The sequence below is a fragment of the Mauremys reevesii genome, linkage group 12 (genome assembly GCF_016161935.1).
Source record: "Mauremys reevesii isolate NIE-2019 linkage group 12, ASM1616193v1, whole genome shotgun sequence".
Taxonomy (NCBI): Eukaryota; Metazoa; Chordata; order Testudines; family Geoemydidae; genus Mauremys; species Mauremys reevesii.
The window spans coordinates 27,377,008-27,402,540 of NC_052634.1; the positions used below are offsets into that span (position 1 = coordinate 27,377,008).

At 52.8% G+C, this 25,533-nt stretch overlaps 5 non-coding genes across 5 annotated transcripts; 2 read left to right on the forward strand and 3 right to left on the reverse strand.

Annotated features, from left to right (window-relative positions):
* Window positions 1-4,521: 4,521 nt before the first annotated feature.
* On the forward strand, window positions 4,522-4,603 carry TRNAS-AGA. Its single transcript has one exon. It is a non-coding gene; the product is annotated as a tRNA-Ser (tRNA).
* Window positions 4,604-6,417: 1,814 nt separating this feature from the next.
* TRNAI-UAU lies at window positions 6,418-6,511 on the reverse strand. Its single transcript has 2 exons — window positions 6,474-6,511; window positions 6,418-6,453 (listed from the first exon to the last, which is right to left on the reverse strand). It is a non-coding gene; the product is annotated as a tRNA-Ile (tRNA).
* Window positions 6,512-16,354: 9,843 nt separating this feature from the next.
* TRNAF-GAA lies at window positions 16,355-16,427 on the reverse strand. Its single transcript has one exon. It is a non-coding gene; the product is annotated as a tRNA-Phe (tRNA).
* A 3,600-nt stretch (window positions 16,428-20,027) lies between these two features.
* TRNAT-GGU lies at window positions 20,028-20,109 on the forward strand. The gene has a single exon. It is a non-coding gene; the product is annotated as a tRNA-Thr (tRNA).
* Window positions 20,110-22,009: 1,900 nt separating this feature from the next.
* TRNAT-AGU lies at window positions 22,010-22,083 on the reverse strand. The gene has a single exon. It is a non-coding gene; the product is annotated as a tRNA-Thr (tRNA).
* Between the last annotated feature and the right edge of the window lie 3,450 nt (window positions 22,084-25,533).

Consider the following 25,533-nt stretch of genomic DNA (forward strand, 5'->3'; position numbering starts at 1 on the left):
CTAGACCCAGCGGCACTGGGACAATTTGTATAGTGAGAGGTGCTGAGAGCCAGTGAACAAAACTGTAAACCCTGCACAGGATGGAAACCACTTCAAGCCAGGGGGTGCACAAGACTCGCCCCCACTCCCTTCCCAGAGCCAGCGGTGGGACCCGGATACCCTGGCTCCCAACCCCCACTCTAACCACTAGTCCGCACTGCCCTGCCACAGCTGGGGAGAAGAACCAGGAGTCCTGGCTCCCAGCCCGGCCGTGGGTGGAGCAGGACGTACTGGCCATGGGCTCAGCTGGGCATCGCTTACCATTAGGCTGGATAGTATCCCAGTGCTGACCTCCAGACCCACAGCTCTGCTGGTGCCCCTCACTCCCGACCCGCAGCCCCTTGGTTCCCCCCAGCACTGACGGTGCCCCTCACTCCCGACCCGCAGCCCCTGCCATCCCAGTCCTGACCTCCAGACTCACAGCTCTGCTGGTGCCCCTCACTCCCGACCCGCAGCCCCTTGGTTCCCCCCAGCACTGACGGTGCCCCTCACTCCCGACCCGCAGCCCCTGCCACCCCAGTCCTGACCTCCATACTCACAGTTCTGCTGGTGCCCCTCACTCCCGACCTGCAGCGACTGGGCTTCCCGCGGAGCTCCCCAGTCACTGTGCTACCGGTGCCCCTCACTCCCGACCCGCATGGGTCATCCCTGGAGCAGGTTAAAGCTGCAGGGTGACAGTGGGGTCGCTGCCCCTGTGAACAGCTGCTGTAGCACCGCCTGGGCAGGACAGGGAGAGCCAGTTATAACCCCCCCCCCCCAGCCTGTATCGGGGGATGGGAGCGCTCACACCCTGGGGCCCCTGAGTTGGGACGGAGGGAGGCCCCCGTGCACCAGGGATGCTGTAAGGGCGAACAGGGGCACCCACCCACGCACCCGAGATCTTATAGGGGGGGAGAGTGGCACCCACACACTCAGGATCTTGTAGGGGGGGACAAGGGCATCCACACTCCGGGATCCTCTGCAGAGGGACGGACACCCACACACCCAGGATTCTGTATGGGGGGCAGAGGTACCCGGACACCTGGGCTCCTGGACAGGGGATGGGGGGCAGCGAAACATCCGGGATCTTACCTGGGAGGACAGCGGCGCCTGCAGCTCGACATGAGACGGGGGCGGGGGAAGCAGGAGCATTTCCCAGTTCCAGGCTGTCCCCGTCTGGCCCAGGCACAGAGCTCACAAGCAGAGTTTAAAGCTCCAGCTGCCAGGCTATAACACAAGCTGGACCCTGTGGCTGGTGCCTGTGATCTCAGTACCTGGGGAGGCTGAGGCTGGCAGATCGCTTGAGCTCAGGAGTTCTGGGCTGCAGGGGGCTGTGCCGATCAGGTGTCCGCACTAAATTCGGCATCAATATGGTGATTCCAGGGAAGCTTGGGGTCCCCAGTTTGCCTAAGGAGGGGTGAACCAGCCCAGGTTGGAAACAGAGCAGGTCAAAACTCCCATGCCAATCAGTAGTGGGGTCGCACCTGTGAATAGCCCCTGCAGCGTAGCCTGGGCAAGACAGTGAGACACGGTCTCTTTTTATACAGACACCCCCCACAGAGCCTGCAGGGGGGGATGGGAGCACCCACACGCTGGGGATTCTGACTTGGGGGGAGGGACGCACCCAAGCAACACGGATCTTGAAAACGGGAACAGAGACACCCACAGATCCCAGATGGGGGCAGACAGGGGAAACCACACATGGGAGCTAGTTCATGGGGTGGGGGACAGAGACACCCACCAGAGATCCTGGATGGGAGCACCCACATGATGGGGATCTTGAAGTGGGAGGAGGGAAGCACCATGTACCAGAGGTTCTGAAGGGGGAACAGGGACACTCACACACCAGGTGTCTTGCAGCAAGAGCTGCAGTCTTGATTTACACAGGGCAGTGATGGGGAATTAACCACGTCCCTTGCGGAGCTTGTTCCACTAGATAATTAGGCAGACTGGGATAACAGGGGCTGCGGGTCAGGAGTGAGGGGCACCAGCAGAGCTGTGAGTCTGGAGGTCAGCACTGGGATAGCAGGGGCTGCGGGTCGGGAGTGAGGGGCACCAGCAGAGCTGTGAGTCTGGAGGTCAGGACTGGGATAGCAGGGGCTGCGGGTCAGGAGTGAGGGGCACTGGCAGCGCAGTGACTGGGGAGCTCAGCAGGGAGCCCAGGGGGCTGCAGGTCGGTAGTGAGGGGCACCGCTAGAGCTGGGAGAAACCCAGGGGGCTGCAGGTCGGGAGTGAGGGGCACCAGCAGAGCTGTGAGTCTGGAGGTCAGGACTGGGATAGGACGATGAGCAGAGGGTGATTGGTGGATGGGCCCATCTCTCTGGTTCTCTGGGCCAGGGAAGAATGATGGGGTTGGAGTCTTGTTCTTGTTCAGTCTCTCCAGCATTGCTCCAATCCCTTAAAGCAGGGTCTCAACCTCAATTTACCTTAGGGCCAGTGCCAGTCCTCCAGTCCTCCCAGTGGGCCAATAATTTCACTCATACTGCCCAGAACCCGCCCCCCAGAACTCTGCCCCTCACCTGCCTAAGGCTCTGGGAGGGAGTTTGGGTGGGGGGAGGAGGTCTAGGGTGCAGGCCCTGGGCTGGGGATTGGGGTGCAGGAGGGGTGCAGGCTCTGGGGGGAGTTTGGGTGCAGAAGGGGTGAGAGGCTGGGCTCTGGGAGGGAGTTTGGGTGGGGGAGGGGTTCTGGGGGGCAGGCTCTGGGATGGAGTTTGCAGCACTGTAACAAGGGCGAGGCGAGTGAGGCACTTGCCTTGGGTGCGCAGCTCTACCCCGATCAGTGGCGCTTCGGTGGCAGCTCTACCGCTGCTGCTTCTTCAGCAGCAATTCGGCAGTGGGTCCTTCTCTCCGACAGGGACTCAGGGACCCGCTGCCGAATTGCCACCGAAGGATGAATGAAGCAGGGGAGGCAATTGGGCGGCAGGTCCTTCCCTCCAGCAGGGACTCAGGCACCTGCCACCAAAAAGCCTGGAGCTGGCCCTTGCCTCGGGCACAAAAATTCCTTGTCATGGCTCTGGGAGTTTGGGGGCTGGGGCAGGGGGAACAGGAGGAAGGGTCGGGGTGCAGGCTATGGGAGGGAGATTGGGGCGGGCGGGAGGGTGTGTGCAGGAGGGGTGCAGGTTGTGGGAGGGAGTTTGCGGGCTGGGGGGTGGGGAAGGAGGGCATGCAGACTCTGGGAGGGGCCGGCAGCCACTGGAGCGAGCAGGCAGACGCTGCTCAGCTCCGCTGCACAGCCAGGGCCCCTGGGGGGGAGCGCCTGGGGGTGGCAGGTGGGGCCAATGGAGTGACCCGCTCCCAAAACTGCTGGAGCCCCACGGGCGAGACCTGGGGACCAGGACTGCCAGTCAGACAAACCCCTTTAAGAGGAGGCGTCCCTCTCCCTGTCACAAACTGATCTTCCTCCTTCAGTTCAGTGACAGCCTGAATTGTTCCTTATCCCGGCAGAGCCAGAGGACTGAAACAGCAACATCAAACCCCTGTGTAGCTCGCAGGAATGGACACAAACACTCCCTGGTATCTGAGGAGATGTTCAGCTTTGCCCTTGGTCAACTACAAGGCTAAAGGGAAAGGAGGTGGTGCCAGGTATAAAGAGTGAAACACGACACATCATAGTTATGCCCATGGTGGCTGCAAAATCTTTTGATGTACTTCTTCTTATTAGCAGTGTATTGTTTTCTCTGGCGTCCAGGCCTTGACCAAGAAATTTGTATCTTGATAAAATAATCGACTGCCCCAGTGAAGACAATGGACTTGACACCCACTGGGGTGTCCCTACACAGGTACAAGTACTAACAACAGTGGCTGCCTTTTAGCCATAGATTTTAATCAGGGCAATAAATACAAACCCCTGTTAAATCATTTCCCAGCCCGAGTCCTTCACCCACATTCCCTAGAGCATTGGGCCACCATGTGGACGTTTCATTTCCGACCTCAGTTTCACACAGAGACAAAATTTCCTTTGCACAGATCCATAAACAGCAAAACCTCCCTGTGTCTCTGGTCTGAGCCAGGGCATTCGATGCCAGTGAACCCTTCTCTCCTGCAATGGCGATGGTCAGACAGAGGGGTCATGGCACCTGCATCCCTGCCAGGGAGATATTGGCTCGGCTCTTTCTTTCTGCTGCTGTTGTTAGTCCATGAAACATCAAGGGTGGAATGCAAGGCTGAGTTCACGCGCCAGCCCTCTGAAAAATTTCAGTGCCCCAGAGAAATCCTGCCCCCTGCTATTGGAACGATGTGCTGGAGATTTGACTAGGAAAGGGACTGTCTGAATTGTCAGAGTGGGGAATGAACAACAATCTACAGCAATGTCGTTCACACAAACACACTCTCATGCTGCTCCAGCCGGAAGGGAAATGGGCAGGAATTCTCGCTGTTCACCCAAGGACACACTTACACTGATGCGCAGCCGTGAGTGTGCTGGGGAAGCTGGTCTGAGCAAACAATTTGAAGTGACAATTCAGTGAGAACAAAATCATCATGCAGTGAAATGCACACATGTCAAGTAGTTGTGGCCGAGTGGTTAAGGCGATGGACTAGAAATCCATTGGGGTCTCCCTGCGCAGGTTCAAATCCTGCCAACTACGCAAGTGCAGTTGTTGTTGTTATTATTGTAGTCTTAGTGCCTGAGCATCCATAGTGTGAACTGGAGATAAATCTAGTTTCACTCTGTCCACACTTAAAACGCTGCTGTGGCACTGCTATAGCACTTTGGAGTAGACAGTGACTGGAGGGATTTTCCCATCCCTGTAATAGCTGCATGGACAGAACAATTTTTCCATTTCTTTAGCACTATCTAACCCGGGCTTAGGTCACCTTAACTATATGGGTTTGTGGGGGGGTCACACCCTGGGAGACATCACTTTGCCAGTTCAGTGCCCAGAGTACACCAGCCCTTAGATCCCTCTTGGTATTTCAATGCAGGCACTGATCTGTGAGAGGAAAACATCAGCTCACAAACACAGAGACTGAATTTCCCACATTTAATCTCGCTGCACTTTCCAGAAAGTCACAAAATTCAATTCATTCTTGCTAGGACAGAGAAAAAATAAGTGATACTAAGTTTTTGGCTTGATTAAATAAAATTAAGTGTTTAATTAATATCTGTACTGATTCCTCTAACTAACACCATAGCGTGAAATAGGAACAGAGACAAATCTTGTCAGTGACGACTAATTTCACAAATGATCTTCCCATTATTAATTTCCACATTGCCCCTATTGGAGGTCTGGGCATCTCCAGTGTCATTGCTCTGCGTTCACCTTCCCCTAGAATTGTTCTCGGACATTCGACTTCCTCTGTGGCATGGGACTCGGGTCACTTGCTGGAGGATTCCCTGAACCTTGAGGTCTTTAAGCCACTATTTGAGGACTTCAATAACTCAGACATAGTTAGGGGTTTGTTACAGGAGTGGGTGGGTGAGATTGTGCGGCCTGCGTTGTGCAGGAGGTCAGACTAGATGATCATAATGGTCCCTTCTGACCTTAAGTCTATGAATCTATGAATCTAGTCCCAAATTTGGAAAACTGTGCAGTTCAGAATGTGAATAGTGACCCTGTCTCCTTCCTGCACCTGCTCTACATTGCTCCACAGCAGCTTCTCTACCTGCAGAGTCACCCCAGCACTGCAGTGCAGCCGCCCAGGGTTCAGCAGGGGCCCCTGGCAAGGACAGTGGGTGCAGCTAACAGCCCAGTGTGCCTGGCAGTGAGGCAGCTGTAAAAAAGCAACACCCCCCCCAGAAGTACAGAGACTGAATTCCTTAACTTTAACATCTTGACCCCCTGTAGAAAGCCACACGTGTCAGTTGTATTTTCACAGGGAGATGCAAAAATCAAGTGACCAATTTTTAAGTTGAGTAAATAAAGTTGAGGAGATAGTTATTAACCTCACAAAAATATACTAAAGATCCCTCAACATAACACCTGAAGGTGAAATATGAACAGAGACAAACCTTGTCAGCAAAGGCTCATTTCCCAAACGATCCTCAAAATGTTACTAATTCCCACCCCTCCTCCACAGGAGCTCTATGCAGTGTCACTGTTCTGCAGGCAGCTTCCCATTCAATGCTGTTGTGGGACATTCCCAGGCCTGGAAATGTACCAAGGACAGAATTTGAAGAGCAAACCTGGCTCCCCGCACCAGGTGGGATTTGAGTGTTTTGTCCCTGTCACTTAGTCTGTGTCAATAGTACAGATGCCAGGGGCAGGACTCCAGGCTCTGCTTGAGGGATCCTGGCACAGGGGCTGGGGGGGGAGAAAGGATTGTAGATTCTGACCTGGAGAGGAGGTAATAAGTGAAGGGGGGATTTTTTATTAGCCCCCTCCTGAGGGTCCCCAGGGCTTGAATTCTACATTCCACAGGCCAAATGAGGGGGTGACACTACTTGGTTAATGAAAACCAGTGCTCCAGGTGAGGTTTGAACTCACAACCTCAGCATAGCTCCTTTCAGCACTGCCCTATAAGTACTGTGCGCTAACCAATTGCGCCACTGGAGCACCTGTTAATTAGGATTCTCTGAGACTCCTAGGTTGATACAGGCGACGGGTGACCCCAAAATAGTCTCAGTGGAGCTGAGAGCAGGTAGCGACAAGTGTTGTACTTGGTGGGGTGGATTCTTCTTAAGGCTTCCAGGCACCATTTGACCCTTTTGTTCTTCCCTGTGTAATAACAGAGCTGGTTAAGACTCAATGGAGAGTCTTGCTGCAGACCAACAGGTCTGAAATCACTGGTAACCAGCTCTAAGCATTAGTCCTGCTTTGGGACAGTGTCTCTCATGCAACAAACTGCCCAGTCTGCGCCAGCAGTGAGGATCCCTCACTAACAGCTGAAATCAGGGAGAGCTGTGTGAAGTGCAGGGCCCCAGGGGGGCCTGAACAGGGGGGAACAACACCCCAGGTGCCCAGAGGAGGAGAGGTGTGTTGGGCTCCAGCCTGGGACTCTGCCTCCCTCCTGCCTAGCCCTGACTGTGAAGCCTGACCCTGGCCCTCCTTCCTTTAAATGCCTTGTGGGCAAGAGGAAGAGTGTGACAGCTGCAGGGACCAAAGTTGTGGACATCAGGTGAAGCAGCAAGAAACAACCATATGATCAATCCACAGGAATCTCTAGCCAGACTGTTAAGTTCTAGGACCCCAACCTATAGCGGCCCATTGAACCAGCCAGACCAAAGACCTATCTGCAGTGGGGATCAGTCACCCAGCAGGAGGGAAAAACCTCACTCTCTACCTGAGAGAAGGTAGCCAAACACATTGAGCTCCAGTGCTTTGTAGCAAAGCAATGTATCGCCACGAGGTCCCACTAAGATTTGAACTCAGATTCCAGGATTCAAAGTCCTGAGTGCTGCTCATTACACCATGGGACCTGCTGCTGTTTCATTTTCTAGACCCCTGTGACTCTTGGCTGGTTTGCACTCTGCACTTATTGCTTCTCACCAGCGGCTTCCTCTCGCAGGACTCTCTCTCCTCCTCCAGCGACTGTGGTCCTGCACTACCGGATCCATGGGTCCTGCCCTGAGTCCCTGCATCCCCCTGCTTTGTCTCCGTTCCCTGCAGGCCGGAAAAATGTCAGGAGAGTCTGCTCCTCCCTTCACTCGGTGCTCCCGCTCATATCAGCCAACTGCAGCCTCATCTCCTGGAACTCAGGCTGCTGTCGCTTGATCCGATCGTACAGTCACACGCTGACTGGCTCCCCTGCCTGGTTGCTCTTGTGGAAATCCCACAGGTGACACTGCAGGACTTTGCACTGTTGGTTTCTTTAATGTTGTGGTGTTTCCCCAGCCGCCGGAACAAAGCCGCCAACTCCTCCCTCACCGACTCCCACCAATCCCCCTGGTAACCACAGAACCCTCTGATGCTTTCCCGTTCTGCCAACACCACCAGGCCTCGCCCCCCTGCTCCTTTATCTTGCAAGCTCTGGATGTTCAGCTTCCAATATCCTCTGCCATGGGTCAGGGAATTGCCCACATTGAGCACACGGTGAGAGCTGCGTGATCCGAACAGTCCATTGGCACCACCCTGCACTGGGCTGTCGATGTGCTCTCCTTCACGGAAATCCGGTCAATGCGACTCCTGGCCTGTCCCCTCAGAAAGGTGTATCCCCTCTGTGGCTGGTGTGAGCTCGGGTCAGAGGAATAGGAGGCTACTGCCCACCCGCCACTGGTTCCACTGTGGAGAAACACGTCCTCTAAGCCAACCTCGCTATAGACCTGCACCAGGTAGTGCTCATCATAGAAGAGTTTCCTCTGACGGTCGAGAAAACAGGACCAGCAGTCCTCAGGCCGGTGCAACAATTGAAATCCCCCCCAACACCAAACACCGTGTGGTCTAGAAGAAGGGAGCCAGTTCCTTCGCAGAACTTTCCTTTCATGCCTTAACTGGGGACCATAAACACTAATATAGCCATAACCAGTGCCATGGAGCACAAAGCCACCAGTAATGCCCTCCCTGGTGGGAGCTCCAGCCCCTTCTGTACTCGCACCATGAATGTGAAGAACAAGACTCCAACCCCATCATTCTTCCCTGGCCTGGAGGACCAGAGAGATGGGCCCTTTCTCCAATCACCCTCTGCCCATCAAGCTACCCTAGAGTTGTTAATGTGCATTTCCTGAACACCCACCATGTCCAAGCCCAGCTGCTCCAAGGCAATGAATGTCAAGCGCCTCCTCCTGGGCCCCCGAATCCCTTCCACATGGCCACTTTCACACATGCCCCTTCCCTGGTACTGCCCTCCCTCAGCTGCACAGAAGAGTTTTCATCCTCTCTACCTGCCTGTCACTGCCCAGCACCCCCTCTAGCACTCTCTTCCTGCCATATTGGGTCCACCAATAACTCACTTAGGAGAGACAGCTCCTGTCCCTCATTGTTAAATGTCAGGCCAGCCAATTAGGAGCTGAAGCCCACAATATCTTTTCCTACTGCAGAGCCCAAGCTCAGGGACTCACCTTGGGTGCAGGGACCACTGTGCTCCCAGAAAACAAGCCACCACTGGGCAAAGAGGGATGAAAGAACCTACCAAAGCCTGGGATTGAACCAGGGACCTTTAGATCTTCAGTCTAACGCTCTCCTAACTGAGCTACTTTGGCAGCTGTGTGGTAATATTTTGGCCTGTTGCTTCTCTGCCTGAGATATTTTTGCAGCAGTTGCACACAAAAAGGATGTCATTGGGAGCGGCCCATGAAGACAAGACTCGCTTTTGCCTGCCTTGCTCAGCTTGACTTGCTGCCTCACCCTGTTCCTGCCCTAGTGCCCGGGTTGACCTGGTGGTGGAAGGGGACTGGGGACCAGTGGTGCGGGGAGGAAGTTGAGCTGGACCCTGAGCTAGGCTAGACCCTGGCGGTGAGAGTCTGGCCACCACTTGCCGCCCCACCCTGCTGTCCTGGCTTCCCCCACTGGGCGTCATTTCGGGAGGGAAGTGGGGCTTCTGCCTCCCCTCCCCGATTTTCACACCACAGAGGAGTGCGAACAGGAAAACGAACGGCTGCTCCACACCCCCACTGGAGGAACCCGACATAGCCTCAGGATTAAGACCCAAGGACTCAGGCTGAGAACTGATATACCGTATTGTTCCGAGTATAGGCCGCTCCTGATTATAAGCCGCACCCTTAAAGTTTGGTGCTATTTTAAAAAAAATAAATTTTTTAACTTTTTTTAACTTAAAGAAAATATACACATTAGTAGAACAGTAAAACAGTATTTTATTTAATGAATAGGAAGACATGGACCAGTATTTTTAACACTTTTAACACTTTTGGTAGTCCTGCTTTTCATAGAATCATAGAATCATAGATCAGAAGGGACCAATATGATCATCTAGTCTGACCTCCTGCAAGATGCAGGCCACATTAGCCGATCTCCCCACTCCATTAGCAAGCGACCCCGGCCCCCCGCTTCGGAGGAAGGCGACAAACCACCAGGGCCACAGCCAATCTACCCTGGAGGAAAAGTCCTTCCCGACCCCAAATATGGCGGTCAGCTGAACCCCGAGCATGCGGGCAAGACTCTCCAGCCAGACCCTCTGGAAAAAGGTTAAGAATAACATATCATTGACCCATTGTACTATTTACCAGTGTGGCACTTAATTAACCTATTGACTAAGCCCGGTATCCTATCATACCATCTCCTCCATAAACTTATCTAGCTTAGTCTTAAAGTCATGGAGGTCCTTCGCCCCCACTGTTTCCCTCGGTAGGCTGTTCCAGTATTGCACTCCTGATAGTTAGAAACCTTCGTCTAATTTCTAGCCTAAATTTCCTAACTGACAATTTATATCCGTTTGTCCTCGTGTCCACATTAGCACTGAGCTGAAATACGTCCTCTCCTTCCCTGGTATTTATCCCTCTGATATATTTAAAGAGTGTAGTCATATCTCCTCTTATCCTTCTTTTGGTTAAGGAAAACAAACCGAGCTCCTCAAGTCTCCTTTCATATGACAGGCCTTCCATTCCTCGGACCATTCTAGTGGCCCTTCTTTGTACCTGTTCCAGTTTGAATTCATCCTTCTTAAACATGGGAGACCAAAACTGCACACAATACTCCAAATGAGGTCTCACCAACGCCTTATATAACGGGACTAGCACTTCCTTATCCCTACTAGAAATACCTCGCCTAATGCATCCCAATACCGCATTTGCTTTCTTAACGGCCACATCACATTGCCTGCTCATGGTCATCCTACGATCAACCAGGACTCCTAGGTCCTTCTCCTCCTCCGTTACTTGCAACTGGTGCGTCCCTAGCTTATAACTAAAATTCTTGTTAGTCATCCCTAAATGCATAACCTTACACTTCTCACTATTGAATTTCATCCTGTTACTAATACTCCAGCTTACAAGGTCATCCAAATCTCCTGGAGGATATCCCGATCCTTTTCCGAATTGGCAATACCTCCCAACTTGGTGTCGTCCATAAACTTTATCAGCCCACTCCTACTCTTGGTTCCCAGGTCAGCAATAAATAGATTGAATAAAATTGGACCCAAAACTGAACCTTGAGGAACTCCACTAGTGACCCCCTCCAACCTGACAGTTCCCCCAATACTACCCTCTGCAGTCTCCCTTTAACCAGCTCCTTATCCACCTCTGGATTTTCATTTCAATCCCCATCCTTTCCAATTTAACCAGTAATTCCTCATGCGGTACCGTATCAAACGCCTTACTGAAATCTAGATATATTAGATCCACTGCATTTCCCTTGTCTAAAAAATCTGTTACTTTCTCAAAGAAGGAGATCAGGTTGGTTTGGCACGATCTACCTTTCGTAAATCCATGCTGTAAACTATCCCAGTTGCCATCGGCCTCCTGCTCCGTAACCACTCTCTCTTTTAAAATTTTTCCATGACTTTGCATACTACAGATGTTAAACTAACAGGCCTGTAGTTACCCGGTCACTTTTTTCCTTCTTGAATATAGGAACTACATTAGCTAATCTCCAGTCCAACGGTACAATCCCGAATTTAGAGATTTATTAAAAATCATCGCTAACGGGCTAGCAATATCACTCGCTAGTTCCTTAATATTCTAGGATGAAGATTATCCGGCCCCCGATTTACTTCCGTTAAGCTGTTCAAGTTTGGCTTTCACCTCCGATACCATAATGTCTACCCCATATCCTCATTCCCATCGGTCCCTGTATCACTATTCCTTAGCCCTTCATTAGCCTCATTGAAGACCGAGGCAAAATATTCGTTCAGATATTGTGCCATTCCAAGATTATCCCTAATCTCCACTCCGTTCAAAGTTTTAAGCGGTCCCACTTCTTCTTTCTTGGTTTTCTTCCTATTTATATGGCTAAAAAACCTTTTGCTATTGGTTTTAATCCCTTCGCTAAGTCCATCTCCACCCGTCGTTTTGCCTTTCTCACTGCTTCCCTACACCCTCTGACCTCAATAAGGTAGGTTTCTTTGCTGATCCCTCCCATTTTCCAGTCCTTGTACGCTTTCTGTTTTTCTTAATGACCCTCTGAGACGCTTGCTCATCCAGCTCGGTCTAAAACTGCTACCTACGAGCCGTTTTCCCTTTCTTGGGATACATGCCTCTGACATCTCCTGCAACTTCAACCTGAAGTAACCCCAGGCGTCATCTGCCCTTAGATCCCTAAATATGTTAGGCCAGTCTACTTCCTAACTAGTCGCCTTAGTTTAGTAAAGTTAGCCCTTTTGAAATCATAAACCCTAGTCTCTGATGCACTATTGATTATCCTCTCATTTATTTTGAAACGAATTAGCTCATGATCACTCAGCCAAGGTTGTCCCCTACAACTATTTCCTCAACAAGGTCCTCGTTGCTCACCAAAACCAGATCTAAAATGGCATCCCCTCGTCGGTTCAGCAATCACTTGATGAAGGAATTCATCAGCTATCACGTCTAGGAAAAGCTGAGCCCTATTATTGTTACTAGCATTTGTTTCCCAATCTATATCCGGGAAGTTAAAATCCCCCATGATCAAGCAGTTCCTATTAGTGTTTACCTCCTTAAAAACATTAAAGAGCTCTCTATCCGTCTCTAGGGTAGATCCCGGCGGTCTATAGCACACCCCAATCACTATCCCGGGTGAGGCTCTAGTAGTTTTCTTCCCCAATGTGACCATTGCCCAAACAGACTCCGTATTATCCATTGCATATGTTATATACTCAGAAATATTGAAAACTATTTTGTAGTTATACTGTAAATAAGGAAGGGAAAAGGAATGGACAACAAGGAGACTGATGGGAACAGTTCTCACCCTCTCCCCTGCACAACAATCAACAACATTAGCAAATGTTCTTAGGGTTAGGAATCATGGCCCCCCCCGAACTCCTGCCCCATCCAACCCCCCGCGTTCCTTGACACCTCCCCCCACCCCAGGGACCCCTGCCCCATCCAACCACCCCTTCTCTCTGTCCCCTGACAGCCCCTGGAACCCTTGCCCCTGACTGCCTCCCACCGCCCCATCCATCCCCTGATCCTTTCTAACTGCCCCACCAGGACCCTTGCCCCTATTCAATCTCCCTGTTCCCTGCCCTCTGACCCCCCCAACTCCTATCCACCCCCACCCCGAACTCCCCTGCCCTCTCTCCAACACCCCCTCCCTGCCCCGTTACTGCGCTGCCTGGATGTGGCTGGCGGCACTACAGTCCGGCCGCGGCTGGAGCCAGGAGCCCCGGGATGCTGGGCCGGAGCAGGAGTCACGCGGCCGGAGCCCAGAGCTGGAGGATGTGGCGGGAGCCAGACGGCCAGAGCCAGGTAGCTGGCCGGCCAGAGTAGGGCGGCCGGGAAGGGATGCGGGGCCGGAGCCGGGCGGCGGGGGACGCGGGGATGGGGACGGGCGATGCGGCGCCGGGCGGGGGGGACGCGCGGCCAGGGCCGGCGCCGGGCAGCGCGAGGCCAGGCAGGGCCGCCCAGAGAATTCCGAGGCCCGGGTCTTCGGCAGGGGGGGCCCCTTCCATTCCGGGACCTGCCGCCGAAGTGTCCCGAAGACCCGCCGCGGGGCGCCCCCGCCGCTGAATTACCGCCAAAGCGGGACCCGCCGCTGAAGTGCAGCCCGGTCTTCGGCGGTAATTCGGTGGCGGGAGGCCCCGCCACGGGTCTTCGGGGCACTTCGGCGGCGGGTCCTGGAACGGAAGGGCCCCCCGCCGCCGAACTACCGCCGAAGACCGGGCTGCACTTCGGCAGCGGGTCCTGCTTGGGAGGTAACTCGCCAGTGGGGGGGTCCTTCCACCCCGGAGCGGAAGGACCCCCCCCCGCAGGCGAAGACCAGGAGCAGAAGAAGCTCCTGCGCCCGGCCCCGCAAGAGTTTTCCGGGCCCCCCAGAGCGAGTGAAGGACACCGCTCCGGAGGCCCCGAAAAACTCTCGTGGGGCCGGGGGCAAATTGCCCCCTTTGCCCCCCCCTCTGGGCGGCCCTGAGGCCGGGGCCGGCGGAGGCAGGTACACGGGGCTGGAGCCGGGCGGCGGGGGAGGCGGGGACGCGGACGGGGTGGAGCCGGGCGGCAGGGGAGGCGGGGACGTGGCCGGCGGAGGCAGGTACGGGGCCTGGGGCCGGGTGGGCGGGACACCGCCGGGCCGGAGCCAGGCGGCTGGGACGTGGCCGGGGCTGGAGCCGGGCGGCGCGAGGCCAGGGCCGGCGGAGGCGGGTACGCGGGGCCGGGGCTGGGCGGCGGGGGAGCGGCCGGGGTCGGAGCCAGGCGGCGGGGGAGGCAGGGACACGGCTGGGGCAGCCCAGAGCCCTCTGAGTCCCGGCCGCAGCTGGGATTTAAAGGGCTCTGGGCTCCCCGCCGCGGCGGGCAGCCCAGAGCCCTCTGATTCCCAGCCGCGGCTGGGATTTAAAGGGCTCTGGGCTCCGCACCGCGGCGGGCAGCCCAGAGCCCTCTGATTCCCGGCCGCGGCTGGGATTTAAAGGGCTCTGGGCTCCGCACCGCGGCGGGCAGCCCAGAGCCCTCTGATTCCCTGCCGCGGCTGGGATTTAAAGGGCTCTGGGCTCCCCGCTGCGACGGGCAGCCCAGAGCCCTCTGATTCCCGGCCGCGGCTGGGATTTGAAGTATTTTTATTGTTGTTTTTTTTCAAGATCCCGATTATAGGCCGCACCCCTAATTTAAAGACTTAAATTAGGGGGGAAAAGTGCGGCCTATACTCGGGACAATACGGTAACTCCACTCATCTGGGATTTAACAACTTGTTTTCCACGGAGCAGGGCCAGATCCAGAGTTTTTCCTGCCCCAAGTGGCAAAAAAAATAAATTAAAAAAAAATCCACAATCGATGGCAGCTCTACCATTTTTGGCAGCAAGTCCTTCCCTCCGAGAGGGACTGAGTGGGCCAAATTGCTGCTGAAGAGCCGGACGTGCCTCCCCTTTCCGTTGGCTGCCCCAGGCTCCTCCTTGCTGTGCTGGCAGCACCAGGTGATGTAGCAGGCGATAGCTAACCCAGGTGGGGACATGACCCCACACGCCCTCTGCAGGTCTTGCCTCTGAAATTAGGAGAACTGGTGAGTTGAAGGCACAGCTGCACACCCAGAAGAAAGCCCAGCACGACTTGCTCAGGGTGAGGGGGGTGCTAAAGCCTGGCATCAAACCAGAAACCTTCAGATCTTCAATCTAACACACTCCCAGCTGAGCTACTTTGGCAACAGCCAGGCCCACCAGGAAGGCTTAATACACAAGCCACAGCACATGCTGGGAAGATTTAAATCTGGATGTCACAACACAGGAGACAAACAGTGGACTTGGCCCAGAGGGGCAGGCTGGGTTTCCCTAAATCCCAGTCACTCAAGCCAGCACCTGCCCCCTCCCAAGCTGTCACTGGTGCCCCCAGGTCTGCGAGACGAGAGCAGCAGTTCTCACTGGAACAACTCCACCCACAGCTCGCAGGCTCCTCCCAAGCCTAAACCAGAAAACCATCTTGCCAGAAAGCCGCCCACTAGGACTCACCACTGCTTCTTTTCCTTCCACCCTGAACCCCACTTCTTCTCCTGGGCTGCAAGTAGCCACCCCTGGGAAGCCAAGAGGCAGGCACAGGATTCTACCTCCCAGCAGCCAACCGCACCTCCCCAGGCTTTGCAGAACGACTGGTGACGCTCTACTAACCCCACTTAGCCGCACTGAGGCGCTTAGCTTCTGCCCTGCCTTCCTCAGCTCGACTTTCCTCTTTTGCCCCATTCCCGCCTCACTCCCTCCTTTGGCAAGTCACGCAGAAGAGCCGGCCGCCATAGGCCAATCTCCAAGGGCAGAGGAGGCCAAGCCAGAAGCATTCAAAAGGCGACTGGCCTAACTCCTCTAGCTTCCCCAGGCTGACGCCAAGGTACTTTGTCCACTGATGTCACCACCCTCCATCGTGCGGGGGTTGGGGTTATCCCAGGGACAGGCCAGTGGCAGAAGGAGGAGCGCCTTGCTGGACAGCATGGGGAGCTGGGAAAACGAAGCCAGCATGTTGCTGCCTGGTTTTGGGCTGAGGCCCTTTTGCATGTCAGGTTACCGTGAGAACCGCTACACTACAGAAACTCCATCACCGTGCGCTGCCCTGCCCCGCCCCTCAAATTCCATGCACTTTGGTGGTGCTCACCCTGGCACATACCGAGGGGCGAACCCGGAGAACATGGCAGCAGCTCTTCAATGGGTCAGCTGGAAGAGCAGAGGACTAGAGCTGTGGCTCAGGAAGTCGTCCTTACATCACCCTTGTGATTCCAGCTTGAGGGAGAACTGCTTTTTGTTCCCTTGCTGAGAAAGAGCAAGAGAAGACAGAACTGTCAGGTGGGCCAACTGGGTGCAGAAGCCAATGCTGCCTTTTCCTGTAGCTAAGCCTGAAATAAGGGACTTGCATTGGATAAAGGAACTGCTGTGCTTCCAGGAAACAGCCCGCTGCTGCAGAAAGAGTCTGCTGAAGCCTGGGATTGAACCAGGGACCTTTAGCTCTTCAGTCTAACGCTCTCCCAACTGAGCTACTTCAGCACCTTCAGGGGGCCTTTTGGGGCTGCTACTTCTCACCTTGAAGCTTATTCTCAATAAACCATCACTCCAGTCAATAATGGCCAATGCAAGACGGACATCGCTTGCTATTTTAGCACTCGGAAATGTCATTAACTAGTCTTTGGATCTCTCAAATGCTGTGCTTCAGTTCAAGGGGGAAAGGTGAGAGAAGCGACCTTTGAACAAAAGGCCTGGGGTTAACATCCTAACACTGTCTCCGACTGTAACACTATTTAATACCGGCCCACCCTGTGCTGGTGACAGTTCCATTACTAGATGTTAGTACATTTTAGTTACTGTTAAAATTAAAAGTTTCTATATGCTTAAAGGAAATGATTTTTTTATTTGCTTATATATGGCATGAATAAATACAGATTTACACATCCTAGCATGAACATTTATTGTCTTATATGACAGAGAAAATCATGCATCCAAACTGCGCATCAAAATCATGAAATGAGCTACAAATGCAACAAAAAATAAGGTATTCAATGGTTTAACATATGGAGCGGGGGTGGGGGGCACTGAAGACACTTCTTGCCTGGGACACCACTTGGTCTAGGGGAGGCCCTGTCAGGGAGAGCAGGAGTTAGTCTCACATGCCTATTTCCAGGCTGTTATCTGTGGGCACCTGCTCTGGGGGAGGGATCGCGGCTGCCCAGACTCAGGGCTGGAACAGGCCCCGGATTGAGGGGGTGGCTGCAGGGTTTGCAGCACTCTGATGTCTCAGACAATGTGTCTCCCCAAAGCCTCGGATCTGCATCCCCAGAAGGCTCCTGCGCTGCCTCCGCTCCTCTCACAGTCTATAGCAAGGAGCAGCAGCAAGGGTCAGGGATGAGCCATAGGGCACTAGGTGGGGGGCAGAGGCTGCAGGACTAAACCCAGCCCCCAGAGCAGAGGGGGTATGAGGCTTTTTCTCTCTCCTTAGCCACGTGCTATAGCGCCGAGAGCTCTGTGAAATGCCTCCCCGCCCACAGCCTGGGGAAGGGGAAGGAGTCTCAGGTTCTAGCGTGATTTGGATGAGGATCACTGGACCCTAGAACCATTCACTGCCCTTTCCCGGAGAAACCTGTGATGCCCAGAACGGGGCTGAGATAAATGCTGACAGGAGCCAGGAATTGCTCCCCTGGAATAGCAGCAGGACTGGGCTGCTGGAAATCTCCCCAAAGGAGCTGAAGCCTTGATGGGTCAGACACAGATGTCCCAGGTACTGCATGGGAGGTTTAGGTTTGTTTCTGGACAATAGCAGTGAGAGTCTTATTGCCTCAACATTTCAGTAGAAAAATTCAGACCCAAACTGTGTGTGGCGGGGAGGTCGATAGCGGTTTCTTTGGGTTTGATTTAGTTTGTTTTCTCATTCTCATTGTAAAAGCCTTTGATGATTTTGATGGGAACAATGTTTGCACAAGGCCAAGGAAAAATAAGAAAAGTTAAAAATCTGCATTGGAGTGAGGGGGTCTCTGTGGGCCAGGGCAGGGGTGGAGATTTTCATGGGGAGGGGTTAAGGGATGAATGAGAGGCTTTTGCGGGAACACAGGGGGATGTTTTGCAGTTTAATTTTTCCAAAGGGAAACCTCCCCCCTTTCCTGTGCTGCTGCCTAGCTCAGACCCCACTGACACCCCTGTGATGAAGTGGGAATTTTCAGAACGTTTTGCATATTGTGTGTACCTCAGTTTCCCCTATTTGTTGCATGATTATCTACATCAGAGGTTCAAAACGCAGGGTGCATCCCACCAGGTGGAATGAAGTAACACTCAGGGGAATGGACCTGGGGCCCAGGCCAGCCCCCAGAGTGTGTGGGGAGGGAGCACCCTCCAGCTCCGCTCCTGGCTGTAGCCCCAGCTGCTGGCCTGGCTCCCAGGGCTCCACTCCCAGCCCTACACCTGTGGCTCTGCTGCCGGTCTCTGCCCCCAACCCCAGCTCTGGCCCCTGCCTCAGCCCCCTTACCCCTGTCTGCATCCCTTCCCCCACAGCTGTGGCCCCATTCCCAGGTGTGCCTCATGGGGGCATGGACAAGGGTAAGGGGGGGCGTGACCCTCAAAAAGTTTTGGGACCACTGATCTCGGTGCTGGGACAAGGGTGTTTACTCTGCGGAGACCCCCAAAGGGCAGGTGTGGCTGCTGTCCAGCTGCCTGGGCCCAGACAATGGCCACAAATTCTGTCTCCTAGCAACCGCTGGCCGGGGGGCACCTGCTGCAAGAGGCCAGCTGGCTGGGATGAGCTGGAGAACAAAGAACGAGGTGGAGGCCGGGTGAGCAGGTTACCGGGGAAACAGAACAAAGGACAGAAGAGGGGAAAGGGCCTGGCTGAGTTGGGCTGTTGGAAGCAAGGAATCTGCTGGGTTGGGGACTCGACGGGAGAGCCCAGGCTCTGAGTTCGGGGTCTCCCCAAGATGGACGTTGCTGAATCTTCCTGCTTCCTGTGCTAACACAGAACTTTCCCAGGCTGGATTCCAGACCACTAATAAACCTTCTGTTTTACAGCACTGGCTGAGAGTCACTGGTGATTGCGGAAGTTGGGGGTGCAGGACTCCTTTGGGGGAGGGGGGGGGTGTAAGGCTTTCCCCGGTGTCCTGCTAAGGTGACTCACTACAGGAAGCTCCTGGCATGGAACAGGGGGGCTGAAAGGTCCAAGGTCAGTCCCAGGCCGTGCTGAAGGCAAGGAGGTTTCCCCCAGTGACAGCGTCCCCTGGGTGGTGTCACACTGATGAGGGCTCTGCCTGGGTTTGGTTCAGAGCTGTTCCAGAGCACGGAGACTGGGTCAGCCCCCAGCATGTGACCTGCAGGCTCCACTCTGGCAAAGCTCCCTGTCCCTGGGCTTTGGCACCACTAGCCCCTGCTTAGTGACTAGGGGTCAGTTTAGGGGAGTGATTCCCAAAATGTGGGGCATGCCTCCTAGGGGGGCACAGAGGAATGTTCATGGGGGCACCTCAGGGTTGAGCCAGCCCCCATGGAGGGCATGGAGGGAGCCCCACTCAGCCCCACTCTGTCCCAGCTCTTCACCCACCCTACCCTCAGCCTGAGCCTGAGCCCCCGGCCCAGCCGCGACCCCCTTCCCTGTGTCTGCACCCCTCTCCCCAGCAAGCCACAGCCCCACTCCCAGCCCTGGTTCTCGACCGCAGCTTCTGGGGGGCCTTGGCCATGGATAAGAGGGCACAGTGTGAAAAGTTTGGGGACCACTGGTTTAGGGTGACGTCCTCAATTGCTTCTATGCAATCCAATAAAAGCTATTCCTCACCCACCTACCCCCTATCAGGACCGACTAGGTATGTTCTGCTGCCCTTCACTCATGCAGGAAGGATAATAACATTTAATGCCACTCAATCCTAAAGTGATTTGTAACCCACCACCAGCCAAAACTGCTCATCTTGGGAAAGCAGCCCCATCATGCTGCATAGCTAGGCAGAGTAGGTGTGTCTGTGCAAACACGCTCTGTTCCTGAAGTCTTTCCCCCAGCTCCTCACTAGATGTGAACGGGGGAGTTCATTCAGCCCCTGCGTCCACTTAGTGTTTCAAAACTCCTTATTGTCCCTATCTCTGCTGGCCTTAGATTTCTCCTCCTGTCTATCTTTTAGCAGTTCTGATGAGGTGGCTGAGTGGTTAAGGTGATGGACTGGTAATCCAGTGTGCTCTGCACGCATGGGTTTGAATCCCATCCTCATCAGACACATTTAGTCTTCATCCCTCCTTTATAGACAACCATCTCCCCCATTGGTACAATAACAGACCCAACAATGTTGCTTCTTGCAAACAAAAACCTTCTCAGGAACTCAGAACTCCCTTGCTTTAAATTAAATGTCTAAATCCCAGATTTCTTAAAAAAAAAGAATTCTCTAGTCCTGTATTTCTTAGTTTTTATCTCAAAAGGTAACATCCTCATCATCTCCCCCAAACACCCTGGGACCTGCCGAAATAATTAAAATACCCCCATCCTGAGCAAGGCCAGAACAGTGAACCAGAGCTAGTGTCTAGGCCAAGCTGTTCTGACGGAGGCAACTCAAACATTTTCTCCTGCTTCCCTTGGCAAGGTCTGACTAAGAAAACAAAATTCCCCAAACTGAAAATTTTCTGCTGAAACACCAATACTAGTCTGGTTGGGGACTTTGATATGAATGTATTATTATTATTATTATTATTCTCTTCTGATTTATCTCAGTTCAGTGTTTGTCCTCCGGATGTGTTTACAGATATTGAGTTGTGGGGGAAAGAGGCCAATTCATAATGTCTCTAGCCCCCTTTCATAGTGTCTTCCAACTTGCTAGGAAGCTCCTTTGCTGCGATGTGAGTCAAGCAGTGTCCATTGTCGCTGTGCTATCTCAGAGAAGTCTGCATTGTACACGGTTCCTGGGATGGTCCTTGGGAGTGTGAATCCCTTCAATGGGCCAGCAGCGAGTCTGGCTCCTCCCTTGTCGCACCTGAAAGGCTGGTGGGGGGCATTTCCCCACCTCATAACATATCTCAGTAACACACACCAAGAAAAACTTCATAACTTCCCAACCAATGCGAGCACACACAATCCAACACGATATTAATGTACAACAGATCAAGATTTTTGAAATGATACCTCACAAGGCAGACTTTGTACAAACCGTGTCATCATTATATGAGAGTGGTGAATATGGGGCTTCCAAGGCGCTGCTTTGAGTAGAGTGTGCCACACCTGGGCTTCCATTGCAATGGAGACGTACCCTTAGAGTCCATCTCTCCTGGGATAAATATGGCAGCAAGGCTGGCCTGGGTCATCTGACTTGGGCTCATGGAGCTAAAGCTGAGGGGCTAAAAACTGTGGTGCAGATATTTGTGTTCACACTGAAGCCTGAGTGATCTCCAGGGCCTGCAGACATCAAACGATGAGGAATTCTGCACACAGAGAGGACCCTGCTAGTGGAAAATGCCTTTGGAAAAGCCCCTTCTGTCACCAGCTGTGGTCGTACAGTGCTCAGTGCTCTGCGTTGTGGCCTCAAGAGCCATGGATGCAAGTTGAGTTACGATGACCTTTTCCTTGTCTCCATGTTTCTTAGGTGCCTCCTTCCGACACTTTCAGAAAAAATGACTGGTTTCTTTTGGAAGCATCTGCACTGCAAGGCAAAGGCATCTTCTCTGCTTCCTCAAAAGATTGACCAAAAGGTGGGAAGAGCAGACACATTTGGCAAGGCACCACTGGGTGCTGCATCCCTAACCTCCACTTTACCTGGCAGGTGCCTGGCCCAGCTTAGCCACAGTGCTGCTCTCTGGGACTTTTCTCCCAGCTGCTCCATTTCTCATCACTGACAATCAAAAGGAAGGTGATATGACCTCTGTGTGTGGACATCCCCAGCAAATCACAAGGACGTGTGGCACAGGCTCTTGTGTTGCAGCAATTGCAGTCGAAGCAACCGCCATGCCAATGCCAGTCACAGCAGCCTTTTCATCAACTCCAGGCTTGTGATTTGATTCTTTCCAATGCTTCTCTCCAAAGAAGCCTTTTCCTTAGCAAGCAATTACTTGGATACCAAGGGAGGTCTCTTCTGTTTCCTAGAAAGACACAGGAAAATGTGAGCAGAGGAGACAAAAGCCATGCAACAAGGCACCACTGGGAGTTGAACCCAGGATCTCCTGTTTACTAGACAGGTGCTTTAGCCAGCTAAGCCATGGTGCCTGCCTTGCAAAAGGGTTTACAACTGTTCCATTTGATGGCTCAGGATAACACCTGCAAATTCCAAAGTACAGACGTTCCCCATTTCCCTCAAGACTTGCAGACCTTGAGGTGCCTGGCTCTCCGTGCACAGAAAGCCACAGCTGAGTTGACAGAGGGCTTCTAACATGTGCTTCTCCCACCAGCCACTCTGATCATATAGTGGTTAGTGATCTGTGTTTCAGTCGCAGCAACCTCGGCTCAGTTCTGAGTCATGGTAACCTTTCCTTCAGCTCTAGATTTCTCATTTGCTGCTTTCCAAGTGTGGTGGGGTGGCTGCCCCAAACAAGCAGAAGAAAGATTAAGGCAGCCTTGCAGAGGCTGTGCAGAACCCAGCCTATCAGGAAAGGGCTTATTGGGAGAGCCAATCAGGAGAAGGCTTGCTGGAGCAGCCCATATATAAAGGGCTGCTCAGCACAGCAAGAGTCAGTCACTCCTTGGAATTTGAGGAAGGAGGATTGGCTGCCCTGAAGGAAGGGCACCATGATCAGAGTAGTGCTGGGTGGGTAAGGGGAGCATGAGTGACCTCCTGGCCGACTACTGCTAGACTGAGGCCCTGATACAAAGGCGGAGGAAGGTGCTAGGTCTGTGGGGAAGTGGTCCAGAGAAACAGATGGCGGGGGTTGGAGGTGCACCCCTTTTGCCTCAGTCGCTGCTGACACAGGTGGCTACACCCTGGACTGCAGCTGGCCACTGAGGCAAGTGTCTGGGCAGAGGACAGCTGCCCCCTGGAAGGAGGGAGACAACTGAGTGGGGCACAGCCAGAGGGCTGTGTCCATAAGAGGACTTTGAAGTCCTGAGAGCGACATGGGTCCTAATGATAGAACAGATGGCAGCCAGACGCCACTAGATGAAGGCGCACCAGGGGACCAGAGCTAATTGCCAGGACGGCCAACAGAAGGCACTGCAGTGAGGCATGCCCCATGGCACCAAGACTTAGCATAGGAAGGCTCTCTCTGTCTTGAACTACTACTTAGAAGGATTCTGCTGACAGGTCTTTTCTTTTTATGAAAAGAGATACAAAAAAGGAGCCAACAGAGACATTAGGTTCAGCAAGGAAGAACTGGCAGGCCAAGCCAGGATTTCCTGGTTACTAGGAAGGCTCTTCAGCCAGCTCTTCCCAAAGACCACTATCCAGAGGCCTTTTAACAGCCACTGCAGATGTTCATCGACAAAGAGATGCCAAAATAGAGTTCTCCACTGCCTGCAGCCATCACACTACCAGGAGTTATGTGCACAGAGAGGCCCCTGCTGGTGGAAAAAGGCTTTGGTAGAGACTCTTCTGACACCAGCCATGGTCATATAGCATTTAGCACTCTGTGTTGTGGCTTCAGCATCCACAGATGCAAGTTCAGTTAGGGGATGTTTTCTTGTCTCCACATTTGTCTAATGGCTCCTTTCAACACTTGTCACCAAAAAGACCTGTTTCTTTTGCAAGCAATGTACAGCTAGGCAGAGGCAGTCTTCTTCATTTCCTCAAAAGATCACCAAGCTGCGGGGAGAGGAGACGCATTCAGCCAGGCACCACTGGGTGCTGCATGCTGAATCTCCTCTTTATTCAGCAGATGTCTGTGAAGGACATAATCTACACAGTGTAGAGGTCAAGAATAGGAGTTTATTACACACAGCGCTGGCGGAGTGTCACCTTGCGTATTAGGCTCAGAGACACTGTCAGTCAATTGATTACAATAGAATATATAGATTTTCCATGGGCAGGGTAAAGTGACGGGGTAGGCAGTTCAACACCCCAGGATAGGTTCTGCACCAAGACAAGATAGCACAGTAGCCAATGGCTAACAGGTTACATAATGTCTCCACCCATGGTCTCAAGTTAGCAAGTTAACATTTAATGAATAATTTGATAAAATGTGAGTAGTATAAAATATCTATGTTGAATTCTGATTTGAGGTCCATAGGAAAGGAGCAACTCTTTTGATTGTCCAACAGGTACATTCCTAGGGGTTAAAGCAAAGAACCAGTGAAAGCATATGGCAATAAAGATTGTTTTCTGTGTCTAAAGGCAAGGCATTGGTCTCTTGGGAGGGAAGTGGAAAGATGCCATATCTTATACTGACGTGCCTACTTCTCAAACTCAAGATTGGATCTGTGGGAAGAACGTCTCTCTACAGAAGAGATTAACAGAAAAGGAAAAGGGATTCTTTGCTCAATTTGCAACTCTGAATAAGACACAATTATTTACTTAGCTCCAACACCTGGCAATTTGCTGACCAGGCCTATCTTAGCAAGCAAGGCTTTCTGTTTACCCTAGCTTTCTCTTAGCTGATCACTATTTGCTAGGCCTCTGGTCCCTTGACCATACTCTGGACTTTGGCTCTGGAAAAGAGCTGGCACAATCCATAGATCAGGTTGTTATATAAACTGCACATGGATTTGAACCCTTCACATCCAGTAATGGCAAAGTCTTTGGTTCCGGCTTGTAGCAGTGATGGAATAAACTGCAGGTTGAAATCAAGTCTCTGGAGTCCATCCACACCTGGGATGGGTCATTCAGTCCTTTGTACAGAGCTTCAGTTTGTAGCAAAGTCCCTTCAGAGGTATGAAGCAGGATTGAAGACAAGATGGAGATGAGGCATCAGCCTTTATAGTCTCTTGCCATGTGGTTTTGCTTTCTTTGTCCCAAGGACACTCTATCCAGCACGTGGCATAGAAAAACTTTAAAGTTCTGTCCATAGGGCAGATCCTGCATACCTTGCTGAGTCACAAGGCATATCTGACTTCTCTCAGTGGGCCAGTTGTATAGCTGATGGTCCTTAATGAGCCATCAAGCAGGCTAGGCAGAATTGACACCAATTTGTCTGGCTGGAGTATTCCCCGGAAGCAGAGCACAAGTTTGAAATACGGGCAGCATAGAGCCAATATTCATAACGTCAACTACAAAAATGATACACATCCAGAGATAGCATAATTCTAATCAGCCAATCATAACCTCTCCATAGACCCATTACACGACAACCTTTCTATAATATTGGCTGCAAATATAGAACAGTGGTCGCAACGGTGAGCTATACAGTTACAGATTATGTCAATAACGTCACAGGAGATGACACGGCATCAGTGAGACTGATACTGGAATACTGCCTCCAGTTTTGGTGTCCTCATTTGAAAAAGATGTTGTGAAATTGGAGCTGGGTCAGCAAAGAGCCACCAAATGTTGTGAGGGCTGGAGAAAAATGCCTTCTAGGGAGCTATTGAACAAGCTCAACCTGTTTAGCTTATCAAAAGAAGATTGAAAGGTGACTTCATTGAAGTGTTGAAGGGCCTTACTGGAGAGAAAAGATTGGCTATTAAAGGGCTCTTTAATGTAGCAGAGAAAAGCATAACAAGCCCCAATGGCTGGACGGTGAAAAGAGACAAATTCATATTACAACTAAGGCACAAATATTCAACAGCAAA